General features: G+C 28.1%; 1 long non-coding RNA gene across 1 annotated transcript; it reads left to right on the top strand.

Annotated features, from left to right (window-relative positions):
• On the top strand, window positions 1–650 carry LOC140920857 (uncharacterized). The gene is made up of 2 exons (XR_012163419.1): window positions 1–153; window positions 245–650. It is a non-coding gene; the product is annotated as an uncharacterized lncRNA (long non-coding RNA).
• The last annotated feature ends 11,468 nt before the right edge of the window (window positions 651–12,118 follow it).

The raw sequence follows: 12,118 nt of genomic DNA, 5'->3' as shown, positions 1-12,118 counted from the left end.
AGAGGTGCTAAAGTGTCGAAGCAGAAGTCTAATAACATTACATGGATCTCAATAAAGTGCCCTCGTCAAACAAATAACATCGACTGTGGGTACTACGTATTGAGATTCATGAAGGAGATTGTTGAGAAGAATAAAACTATTATCCCAGAAACGGTACGGTATTTGCATTATATGATTTTCATATATAAATTATCTATATATTTGATACTAACTTAATATAATATGTTCAATTTTTATATTGCAGTACTTTGACAATTCCAGTCCATCATATTCTGAGGAAGATCTGATGGAATTAAAGGAAGACTGGTGTCAGTATGTGCTTGACATGCAAATTATTTGATTTTCTGGGAAATAGCTTGCTGCTGGGCAAGGGATCTGAATATTATATGGTAGCTAGTGCATATAATGTATATTCTGTTAGTTATTATATGTAAATGATCATAGGACACAATATATGAACATGCATATGGATCTGAATGTAGTTTAGGTTGTAAATTAGGTTATATATATATACGTATCTGAATGTAGTTAATTAGGTTGTAAATTAGGTTGTATATATGTATCTGAATGTAGTTACTTAGGTTGTAAATTACAGAGTTACAGAGTTACATATATGTTAATAAAGTTACAGAGTTCTGATTTCTGTTCTACTGATTGTGTGAACTGCTTATGGTATTTGAATATGTTTTGTTGTTGTGTGCACTGATTGTGAAGTGATTTTGGATCAAAATAATTTTGGATACAAAGATAAAAGACAACGCTTTTTAAAAAAAATGCCATAAAAAGCTAAAAAGCGCTTTTCATTTCAAATAATTAATTTACAGCGTTTAAAAAAAAAACACACACATTTTACAGCGCTTTTTTTAAAAGCGCTGTAAAATGTTGTTCTAAAGCGCTTTAATGGTGCACCTTTTACAGCGCTTTTGTGAGAAAGCGCTGTAAAATGTACAAGAAAAGCGCTGTAAAATGCAGACCCATAATATGAAATTATGGGTGGGCATTTTACAGCACTTTTTTGAGAAAGCGCTGTAAAATGCACACCCATAATTTCATATATGGGTGTGCATATTACAGCGCTTTCTCAAAAAACGTTGTATTTACATGTTTTATAGCGCTTTTTTAAAAGCGCTGTTGTATCATTTACAGCGCTCGTTTCCACAGCGCTTATTTTTTTGAAAAAGCGCTGTAAATGGCTTAAAAAAAGCGCTGTAAAATGCGTTTTTTCGCGTAGTGTGTCAATTATGAATTGTGTTGAGAAATTATATTACATAAGATTTTAATATCAATTTATTTAGATTTCTAATTATATTTATTCACATTAATTTCAGCATAATGTAGCAATTCTGTTGTACTGCACCATATTTTTGATCCAAAGCATTACTTAAAAATGTTTGTTTTCTTTTAGAAACAACTATAATTATTTTTTCTTCGGAGTAGTTCAGCATGTAATAAATTGAAGCAGCATATATATATATATATATATATATTGTAAAAGAACGTAATGCAATTTACTAAAATATTATTTATTTATTCATTTGCAAAATTAATCTTCATGTTGTTAGATCGATATTCATATACGCTCCAAAATAAAACAAATTCTCTTTAGCTGAAATTCAAAAGAAACAACGTTGACTGAAATTAATGACGATTCAATTATTTACTAGAGATTGAAAACTCACTTCCGCATTTCTATTTAAAGTTAATGATCAAGAGTAGATAACTTTATAATTTACAACAAAATTTATGAATACAAAACATTATTTTTAAGTAAAAGTCTAGTTTTCCCACGCGCATGCACCAAGCAAACGTTATTAATGCAACTCTTTGAGATCGTTAGTACCTAAATGTTGATGTAAGGGGTCTGTTAATCCCACAACAAAAATTAAACCTAATAATAAGTTAACAACTATAAACTATGAATATAAAATCTTTTCATAATAAAAAATTTAAAGAAATTGATTCTTTAATAGTTCACAAAGATGTATCAAGAGTCATAAAATGTATTTAAATAAATCAAGTAACAACTCACTATAGAGAATATAATTAGATAAATATAACAATAAAATGTATGCAAGTTATGCATGCTCCTAAATGTATATGATCGGGATATAGTTAGCCACACAGAAGTCACCCATGCCAATGAGGAAAATTAAACCAGCCACACATGCGTCCACAAATATGTATATGATATTTCGTAAAATTATAATGATGCTCAAAAGATACATGTCACCATCCACTTAGGTAATCACAAAGAGAAGAATGTCCAACTCACAAATCACCAGTCACTTAGGCAAACATTAAGATAACAATATTCAAAACACATATCACCAGCCACTTCTGCAACCACAAAGATAACAATATTGAAAACACAAAGCACCAACCACTTAGGCAACCACAAAGATAACAATATTCAAAACGCAAATCACCAGTCACTTAGGCAACCACAAAGATAAACTATTTAAATTAAATTTTAATCACATATGACATCAAAGTTTTACTCTCATGGGTGCTTAAAATCAAGAATCAGTAATTTTGCTATCTCAAATACATAACAGACAAACACGTGAATAATTGTCTTACAGTCACAACTTTCCTTTTATAAACTTTATTTCTTCTGATATAAAAATGTCTCCCATTATTATTCATTTAGGCATACAAATCGAGGTTTACCACTAAACATATGACAAAAATCAACTTAATCATGTTATCACAATTAAAATTTAAATTTTTTCATCAATTCCCCGAAGACTCATATATATTTCATAAATATCATAACTTTGAAATGAAATAGCACAAAAATCAAAACTTTAAATTAAAAATATCCTAACAAACATATTACTCATGAGATCATAATAAAAATCATAACTTTATAATTAAGTATACCTAGACAACACAAAAATAGCAACTTTACATTAAATATATGACAACAAGCATATTACTCATGTTATAATAATAAAAATCAAAATTTTATAATGAAGTTTATCAAGGCAAACATATTACTCATAAAAACAAAACATTATAGTTAAATTCTTTAAGGCAAATAAAAATCAACATTTTTCTATTAAGACATCAAAATATATATTAATATCTTTCAAACTATTTATTTAATATCTAACTTAATCTTGCATGGCGAAAAGCTCCTACGTAGGCGCTTTCTTTCTTAACACCTCTAAATTCGCGTGAGAAATAGCTAATGAGGCAAGGATGAATTCAACACGAATAGGTATTGGAATTTACGACTTAGACAATTATTTTGTGAGTGTACGAATGATAAATAGGTGTGACATCGAGAGGGCCTAATGGAAATGTATGAACATAAGGAGCGGTCGTGAGATTGTTAAAATTAGGGGGTTTCAATTGCTAAAATAAGGGGGTTTTCTTGTCTAAAATTGAAGTGCCCTTAATTCCAAAATTATGCTACCAATGGTTAATATTTTTTTAATTTTATTAGGTTGTTACAATTCCAATTGAAATCACGTGTATTTATGTATATGAGTTAATTAGGATTAACTATAGAGTTCTCCGCATATTGTAGAGTGTCACACCACCCCTTTTAATTAAATAAATAAATGAGAGGGTGTGACATCACTCTTTTAATTTATTTTCTCATAGTTACGAAACCAAAATTGCATAGATTTTTTTTTTTTTTTTGTAGAGAATTAGAATAAAGTCATAATTTTGGTTTAAGAGAAGAGGAATGCATTAGATATAAAAAGGTGGTCCTCTATTAATTGCACAAAAACACTCATAATTAAATTGTTAATCTTCATTTCAAAATAAAATAAAGGTGTTAAAGAGGAGAGAGAAGTGGGTGCATGGTGTCAAGAATGAGGGATGTACATGATCTCATCTCTTAATTGATTGAGACAAGGACTTAAAGTTATACAATGTCAAGAAAATACCATGAATTGTCATTAAATCTTGTCTAAAAGAATGAGTCAAAACACTTAAACAATGGGTCTCACTATCTCTACTATCTCCTAAAATGAATACTTTTTTGATTGAAAATAAAAATAACAAACAATATAACTTCTATAAATTGTAATTTAATTAAATAATTCAACTAATATTTTTATCAACAAAAATAAATCAAGTCAGACAAGAATATCACTACAAGTCATACATAACAAAATAACACAAACATATCACTTGCTAAATTATATTTGTGGTCCCTTAACTTAATTTCAGTTAATATTTTAGTCATTTATCTTTTTTTGTTCTTCCCAATTTGGTCCTTTATTTTAATTTTAAGTGACAATTTGATCTTTTATATTTTAAAATGTCAACAACGTAATACTTTTCTTTTTTACAAAAATTCATAAAAAATTTAAACAAAATATATAAAGTTAATTATCATCCTCAATATCATACAAATTTTATCAAGTTCAAATAATAATAATAATAATAATAATAATAATAATAATAATAATAATAATAATAATAAAATAGGGTGTTACAAATCTTAGATTGTAACTACACTAACTATCGGTACGATCTTGTTGTTTAATATTTCAAAAAACTATCGAACAATCAATTTAAATTATTATTTAAAGTTATAAAAAAAATGAAAATTATGAAAGTTTATATGAGAAAAAAATTCAAAAGTGTATCATTTATATTTTGAGGAATGTGATATCCTAAATAACTTATGAAAGTTTCTTGTTTCTGTGAATTTTTAATTATTTATCCACTGCAAATTATTATAAATAATATTTAGGGGTTTAAGGTGTCACACTTACACGCACACGCACATACACACACATATATATACGATAATAAAATACATCTATAAAGTGAAAAATAAATTTGTAATAATTGTAAAATATTTATGATTTTTGTAGAAATTTTGTAGTCAACGGCTACAATAAAAAAAGTAAATATCTCAACAATAAAAAATTGACTGAATCTCAATCTTTTTTTTACTGAATAAATATCTTAATCTCATTAAATGGTTTCAATTATCATATCTGGTTTTAAAATTGTCTGCTAAAGGTTTTCTTTAACTATTGTAATTCACAATTCTATACACGGAATAATTTTAAATGGGTTACTATTAATTTTACAATTAAAAATACATTTATCTTTTATTTAAATTTTAATTATTTTTATTTTTTTTAATACTATGAATATTAGAATGAGGCGTATCATGTGTTGTTTTTCTACAAAACATGTATCATGTGTAGTTGTAGAGTTGTTATTCAAAAATTAATAGAATTAGTCAACCCAGCAGAAAGAAGAGAATTTTATTTAGAAATATTGATTTATTGAAAAGAAAAACTATAAAAAGATAAATTTTGTATTTAAAAAATAGGAGTAGTAGTAAAATATAATAATACAAAGGAAAATTTTAATTAGAAAAAATAATTTTCGATGACTATCAATAACTTTATCTTTTTTTCTTTAGAATGTAATTCAGTGTATCACATCTCATGAATTAGTCAAAGACTCTTCTATAATTAGAGATACTATAAGAAGCTAGCAATTTAACTATCATCAATATTAATACTACCTTTAAGTTTACAAAATACTTTTTTATAAATGAAAATTATATACATTGAGTAAAAATGTTAGAATATAGTAAATATTTATTTTTGAATTATTTTTTATTTTTTATTGTAATAATTTAATATTAAATTTAAGTGTTAGTAAATTCATGCATGTTATATATATATATATATATCATGATAGATAGAGAAAAATAGATTAAAAGAAAATCACTTCACATAATTATTAAGAATCAAGTCAACAATATTCTACCATTTTCTTTGATTTCTAAAAATGGTTTCACCAAAGTTGATTTCAGTTATGTTAATGTTTGTGACAATCATGGTTTTGATTAATGTGATGATTGTTGGAGCAACAAAAAAATGGTGTGTGGCAAAGGAGGGAGCTGATCCCACAACATTAGTTAGAGCTTTAAATTATGCATGTGGAACTGGAGTTGATTGTAAGCCTATTCAGCCCACTGGACTTTGTTTTAACCCAAACACTGTCGAATCTCATGCTTCCTATGCTTTTAATCGTTTCTATCAAATCCAGAGGCAAGGCCATGGAACTTGCGATTTTGGTGGCACTGCAACCATTGTTGAAACTGATCCAAGTATGCATATATATACTCCTTTAATCAGTTTATTTATTTATTTTTAATATTAAATATAAATTTTATGATTGAACATTGTTTTAAAACTAATTTATATTGATGGTGCATGTTCAATTTTTTTTTATCCCGTAGTTTTTTTTATTGATTTAGTCCCTTCAAAATTCAAAATGATTGTGTTTTAAATCCTCTTAAATGAAGTAATTTTTATTTTGGTTCCGACAAAATCACTTTCATTGACTATCCTACGGCTACGATTTGAAAGAGCTCACTTTGGTCATTAATTTTCATTTTATGATATAGCTAAATCTAACATAATTTTAGTTCACGAAAATATTTTTTAAATGGTGCATAATGGTATGAAAAATATAGTATAAAAATCATATTAACTTCTATATAATATATATTTTTTTTCTTTAAATTTTTAATGGAAATTCATTTTTTTTTCTCTATGTATAGGTTATAAAAAGTGCGTATATCCATCTTCCTGAAGGTAAGACCTTAAATTGTTTTCAAGGTTTAATTTAATATTTTTATTGATTTTTAGTTTCCAATATTTCATACACGTAACTAATTGGTAATGTTATTTGATTTATGTTTTGATGTTTTATTATTAGTGTTGGAGGAGCATGAATGAAAAGATCAATTGATTATTCGACATCATACAATACCCAAATGGAACAACAAATAAAAAATGCTATGAGTTCTTAACTTTATCTATCAATGTATAAAAACGTTTTGATTTTGTTCTTTTTATAGGAAAAATTTAATAAAGGAGTACCAAGATACTCCAACCCTTATACAAAATATGTTGTGTTAATTCTAAAAAATTTAAATAAATCTTGATATTATAATTTGGCATGGCTTACTGTGAGTTATTATTGTCTTGTAAGAATAATTTATGAAAATGAATTTATATTTTATAATTCATAAGCGTGGTGTCGATCTAAAATCAATGTTTAAATTTTTAGAGAATGTTTAGTCATATTGTAGCCCAACTGCACGGACTTGGACTCTTCTTATTTCTATTTTATTATGTTGTTTATTTCTCTTTTGAAAATTTATATTGCTATATCTTTTCATCATAAAATAAAAAGATCAAATGTAATGCGGGACTTCGAAATTGAATGTGAGTTTTATGGTGATATTTATCATTTCTTTAAATAAAAAAAAAACAATATTTACTTAGATTCATTAGAATATATTGTATTTTAAGTAATATGATAGGTCAATAAAATATTTAGTACTTGAGTCATATTTTAAATAATGATGCAATAAAATATTCAGTAATAGAGAGAATCTGAATTGGAATTATAATTTTAACAATAATTGACAATATTTTGCTTACCTCCTGACTAATATCCGAATTATTTGTTCTCCTTTCCCTTGAGAACCAAATAGTTAAAATCAGAAGAAAAAAAAATATATTTAAATAAATCTAATATAAACAAAGATAAAAGTAAAAGAATTTATGGATAATAATTAATAAAAAATATTATTTACAATGTTATGAGTTCATGATTTATTATATAAATTAGGCGTGCCGAAATTCTAATGTTAGTAAAAAGGATTTAAAATGAGCAGTTTCATTATTGATGATAAAAGTTTCTTATACCATACTACTAGTGCATGAAACAAGAATGTAAACTACAAGTTTTTGATGATAACAAAGATCAACCATTATGGTCAAAGCAACAACCTCAAAAAGAAGTTCAAATATCTTCATTAATAAAGCTTCAAATCCAAATATTAAATGTTAAAATGTAAAGGTATATGATGAAAACCAATACTTCAATTACATGAGAACAAGTCATATTTACATATGCATATAAAGTATTTTCAAAAGTCAAAATAGCATTAAAAAAGTCTTAAAACTAATATTTTTGACAAAATACATAAGTGTATTTGAATACAGCATCCTGTATTCGAATACAAAGCAAGTCAAAAGCAAAAGTCTCAAAGTTGTATTCGACTACGACTATGTGTAGTCGAATACACATCAAGCCAGTGGCCAAAATCCTTATATCTGTATTCGACTACAACCTTCTGTAGCCGAATACAAAGTAAGTCAGTGGCAAATTTTCACTAATCTGTATTCGACTACACACATGTGTATTCGAATACAAGGTGTAATATTTGAATATTTTTGAATGTTACAAAGAGGTGTATTCGAATACAGTTCGAATACAACTAGAAGCAATACGATTTTTCAGATCTGGAATGGCTCCAAATCATTGTATTTTTTTTTATCAAACCTCTTGGATCAATGGCCATGAATCTGAAGAGATATTTATGGAGTATAAATACCCCATAACTTTAGATCAAACAACACACAATCTAAAACAATCCTTGAATCAATACCTTGAAAAACTTTGAACAAAATTCTGATTTTTTACAAAGTACTTGCATTTCATTTTCATATCATTCAGAAAGGTTCTCAAGTACTTGAAATGTTGTTGGATTGTTTATCAATATACCTCTCCTTATTCTTATTCAAATCATATTGTATCACTTGTAAAAGAAAATAATACTTTCTTAAAAGTAGCTTAATCTAAGATAGTGGTGTGATATCTTAGGAGTGTTGTTAGAAGTTTGTAGCAAGAATCCCAGGGTGGGAGTTCTACATTTTCTGACAATTAGTGGATCAATCTCTTGTGGTACACACAATCCTTGAATCAATACCCTGAACAATTTTGAACAAAATTCTGATTTTTACAAAGTACTTGCATTTCATTTTCATATCATTCAGAAAGGTTCTCAAGTACTTGAATTGTTATTGGATTGTTTATCAATATACCTCTCCTTATTCTTATTCAAATCATATTGTATCACTTGTAAAAGAAAGTAATACTTTCTTAAAAAGTAGCTTAATCTAAGATAGTGGTGTGCTATCTTAGAAGTGTTGTTAGAAGTTTGTAGCAAGAATCTCAGGGTGGGAGTTGTACATTTATTGGCAATTAGTGGATCAATCTCTTGTGGTGTGCAAGAGGACTGGACGTACCCTTGGTTATAAGGGGAACCAGGATAAATCTATTGTGTTCATTTATTTACTGCACCTTACTATTAGTAGACATTATATTAACTCAGAAAATTCAACTACCATATCACTGAAAACAAGAAAATTTACTAACACCTAATTCCCCCCCCCGCCCCCCCTCTTAGGCGCACTTTTGTACTTACAAAGAACCTAACTTAGTTGGAAAAAGTTGAGACATGTAGTTAACTACAAAATTATAAAGTGAAGAAACTCCAACTTTAATTTGTTTGAAGAAAACAAAAAGCGATGGTTTAACAGTTAAGCTCACCAATTGTTGTGGACAAGAGGTGCAAAAGCTTGTGATCCCTCCACTGTCAAAAGTAGGATGTGTTTGTTGCTCTATGAAACTAGCCTTGCGCTATACCTTCACGTCTAAGCGCCATAACACCCATGCCTTCGCTCGAGTCCCATGACCCAACTCTTAACTTATAGCGGGAAGGTCGGCAAGGTGGAGTAACCAACCTAATCTTTTAAGCAAAAGCCTTGTTCCATCACCTTCGTGCCCACACTACGGTCACAAGTTGGCACCACCAAACTTTGACATGATTTTGGACCAAACATATATACCAAGTTTAATTTAGAGTAACATTGCAATTTTCAATTGTTGTTTCCTTTTGTTCCCAAAACAAACTCAAATTTCTCTTGTGCTTCCTCATATTTAGCGTTCCTTCAACATTTAATCTATGAATAGAGTGTTAGACAAATATCATTTATTCTTTTTGTCCAAATATTCCTTATTTTTAAAGTAAGAATTGGAGACTAATATTGATATTTTAAGATATCACGTGAAAATTGAAATTTCATACAAAAGAAATAGCTCAACCACTCAAAGAATGTGGATCAAACTTAAAATACACTATGTTACTTTTCAAAAGCACTAGATCTTGAACATGTGCGATGTGTAACACCTTAAATTTTATAATAAATTATTTTATTAATGAAATCAAATTAAAGAAAGACAAGAAAAATGTCAAGACTAACAAACAAGGACCCAACCAAATTTGGGTACCTAAGAACAAAATTGTCTATGTTGCATATGTCATCAACAATCAAGTTAAAACACCAATTATAGTACCTGGACAATGAATGCTAGCGAAACATGGCCAAAGAAAAGTCTATGTTCCAAGAACTAACATTGAGAAAACGAGGCACAATGACTTTTTGAAGAAAGCAAAAAGGCCAGACATTTGGTCAAGGTACAGGTGGTAATGGTATTTCCCCTTCTATTAAAGATGCCTTGTTTGTTAAAGGTCTTAAGCATAATTTATTAAGTATTAGTCAGTTAAGTGATAATAAATTTGATATTATATTTAATCAAAAAACATGCAAGGCAATTAGTCAGAATGATGAATCTGTACTATTTACATGTCAGAGGCCAAACAAAAATTATAAGATAAATATATGTAGTCTAGAGAAACAAGAGGTTAAGTGTTTTTTGTCAGTAACTAAAGAGAAACTAATTTGGCACAAAAGATTAGGTCAACCAAACCTTAGATTAATTTTTAAATTGAATAAAATTCAACTAGTCAGAGGACTTCCTAAGCTTAGTTATAAAACTGCAATTATGTGTGAGGCTTGTCAAAAGGGAAAACAAACAAATAACTTCTTTATCTCTAAGAAATTAGTCTCTACCTCAAAGCCCCTTGAGCTCTTACATATAGATCTCTCTGGGCCAGTGACAACAGCCTCTCTAATTGGAAAGCAATATGACTTTTTTATTATAGATGTTTACATTATGTGGACTTGGGTAAAATTATTAAGAAGTAAGGATGAATCTCACAAAGTGTTTATCACATTTTGAAAACAAGTAATGAATGAAAAAGATCTTAAGATTGTAACAATTAGAAGTGATCATGAAGGAGAATTTGAAAACAAGTTCTTTGAAATTTTTGTGATGAGAACGAAATCTCTCACAACTGCAATTTTCTTACAACACCCCAACAAAATGGAGTTCTAGAAAGAAAGAATATATCACTCCAAGAAATTGCAAGAACCGTGTTAAATGAGATGAATATTTCAAAAAACTTTTGGGATGAAGTAATTAACTGTGCATGTGATATTCAAAATAGAGTCTTAATTAGGTCTATATTGAATAAAACACCATAAGAATTATGGAAAGATTAAAAGTCTAACATCTCTTACTTTAATCAACTTGTTTTACTTTTTATATGTTGAATACTAAAGATAACCTTGGAAAGTTTGATTCTAGATCTCAAAATTGTACCTTCATTTGATACTCTTAAAGATAGAAGGTTTATAGTGTTTAATAGGGAAACTTGGATCGTGGAAGAATCCATACATGTTCAATTTGATAACAAACATCTTGACATTGAAAAGTCAAAGCAAGATGACGGTAGTGTAGGTTTATAAGAACTAGAGGGAAGTAGATGCAGACAAACCAGAATAACTAAAAAAATCAGAAGATACAAGCAAATCAGAAGAAAGTTATGGATGGAAGTACAAGTCATCTCATCCTGAAACTCTAATAATTAAATGTGCAAGTGTTCCATTGAGGACCAGATCATCACTAAAAGATACCACTTTGATTGGCTTACTCACATCAAGTGGATGTTAAAAGTGATTTTCTAGATGGTTATATAAGTGAAGAAGCCTATGTAAAACAACCCCTAGGTTTTGAAAATTCTGAATATCCAAATCATGATTTTAAACTTAGGAAATCTAAATATGGTCTAAAACAAGCACCTAGGGCATGGTATGATAGACTTAGTACATTCTTGCTTAAAAATAACTTTGAAAGAGGACATATAGATAATACACTTTCTAGAAAATCAATAGGAGATGACATTCTTATTATTCAAATTTATGTTGATGACATTATTTTTGGATCTACTAATGTCACTTTTTGCCAATAATTTTCTAACGGGAGAACTTAGGTTCTTCATAGGGATACAAACTCAATAAAGTCAAAAAGGTATATATGGTAATAAAAGTTTCATTATGAGAATAATATATTTAATGTTGAT

This window comes from Cicer arietinum, chromosome 6 (genome assembly GCF_000331145.2).
Source record: "Cicer arietinum cultivar CDC Frontier isolate Library 1 chromosome 6, Cicar.CDCFrontier_v2.0, whole genome shotgun sequence".
NCBI classification, from domain to species: Eukaryota; Viridiplantae; Streptophyta; class Magnoliopsida; order Fabales; family Fabaceae; genus Cicer; species Cicer arietinum.
The sequence above is the reverse complement of the archived record's forward strand: the minus strand, read 5'-3'. Positions and strand labels throughout refer to the sequence as shown.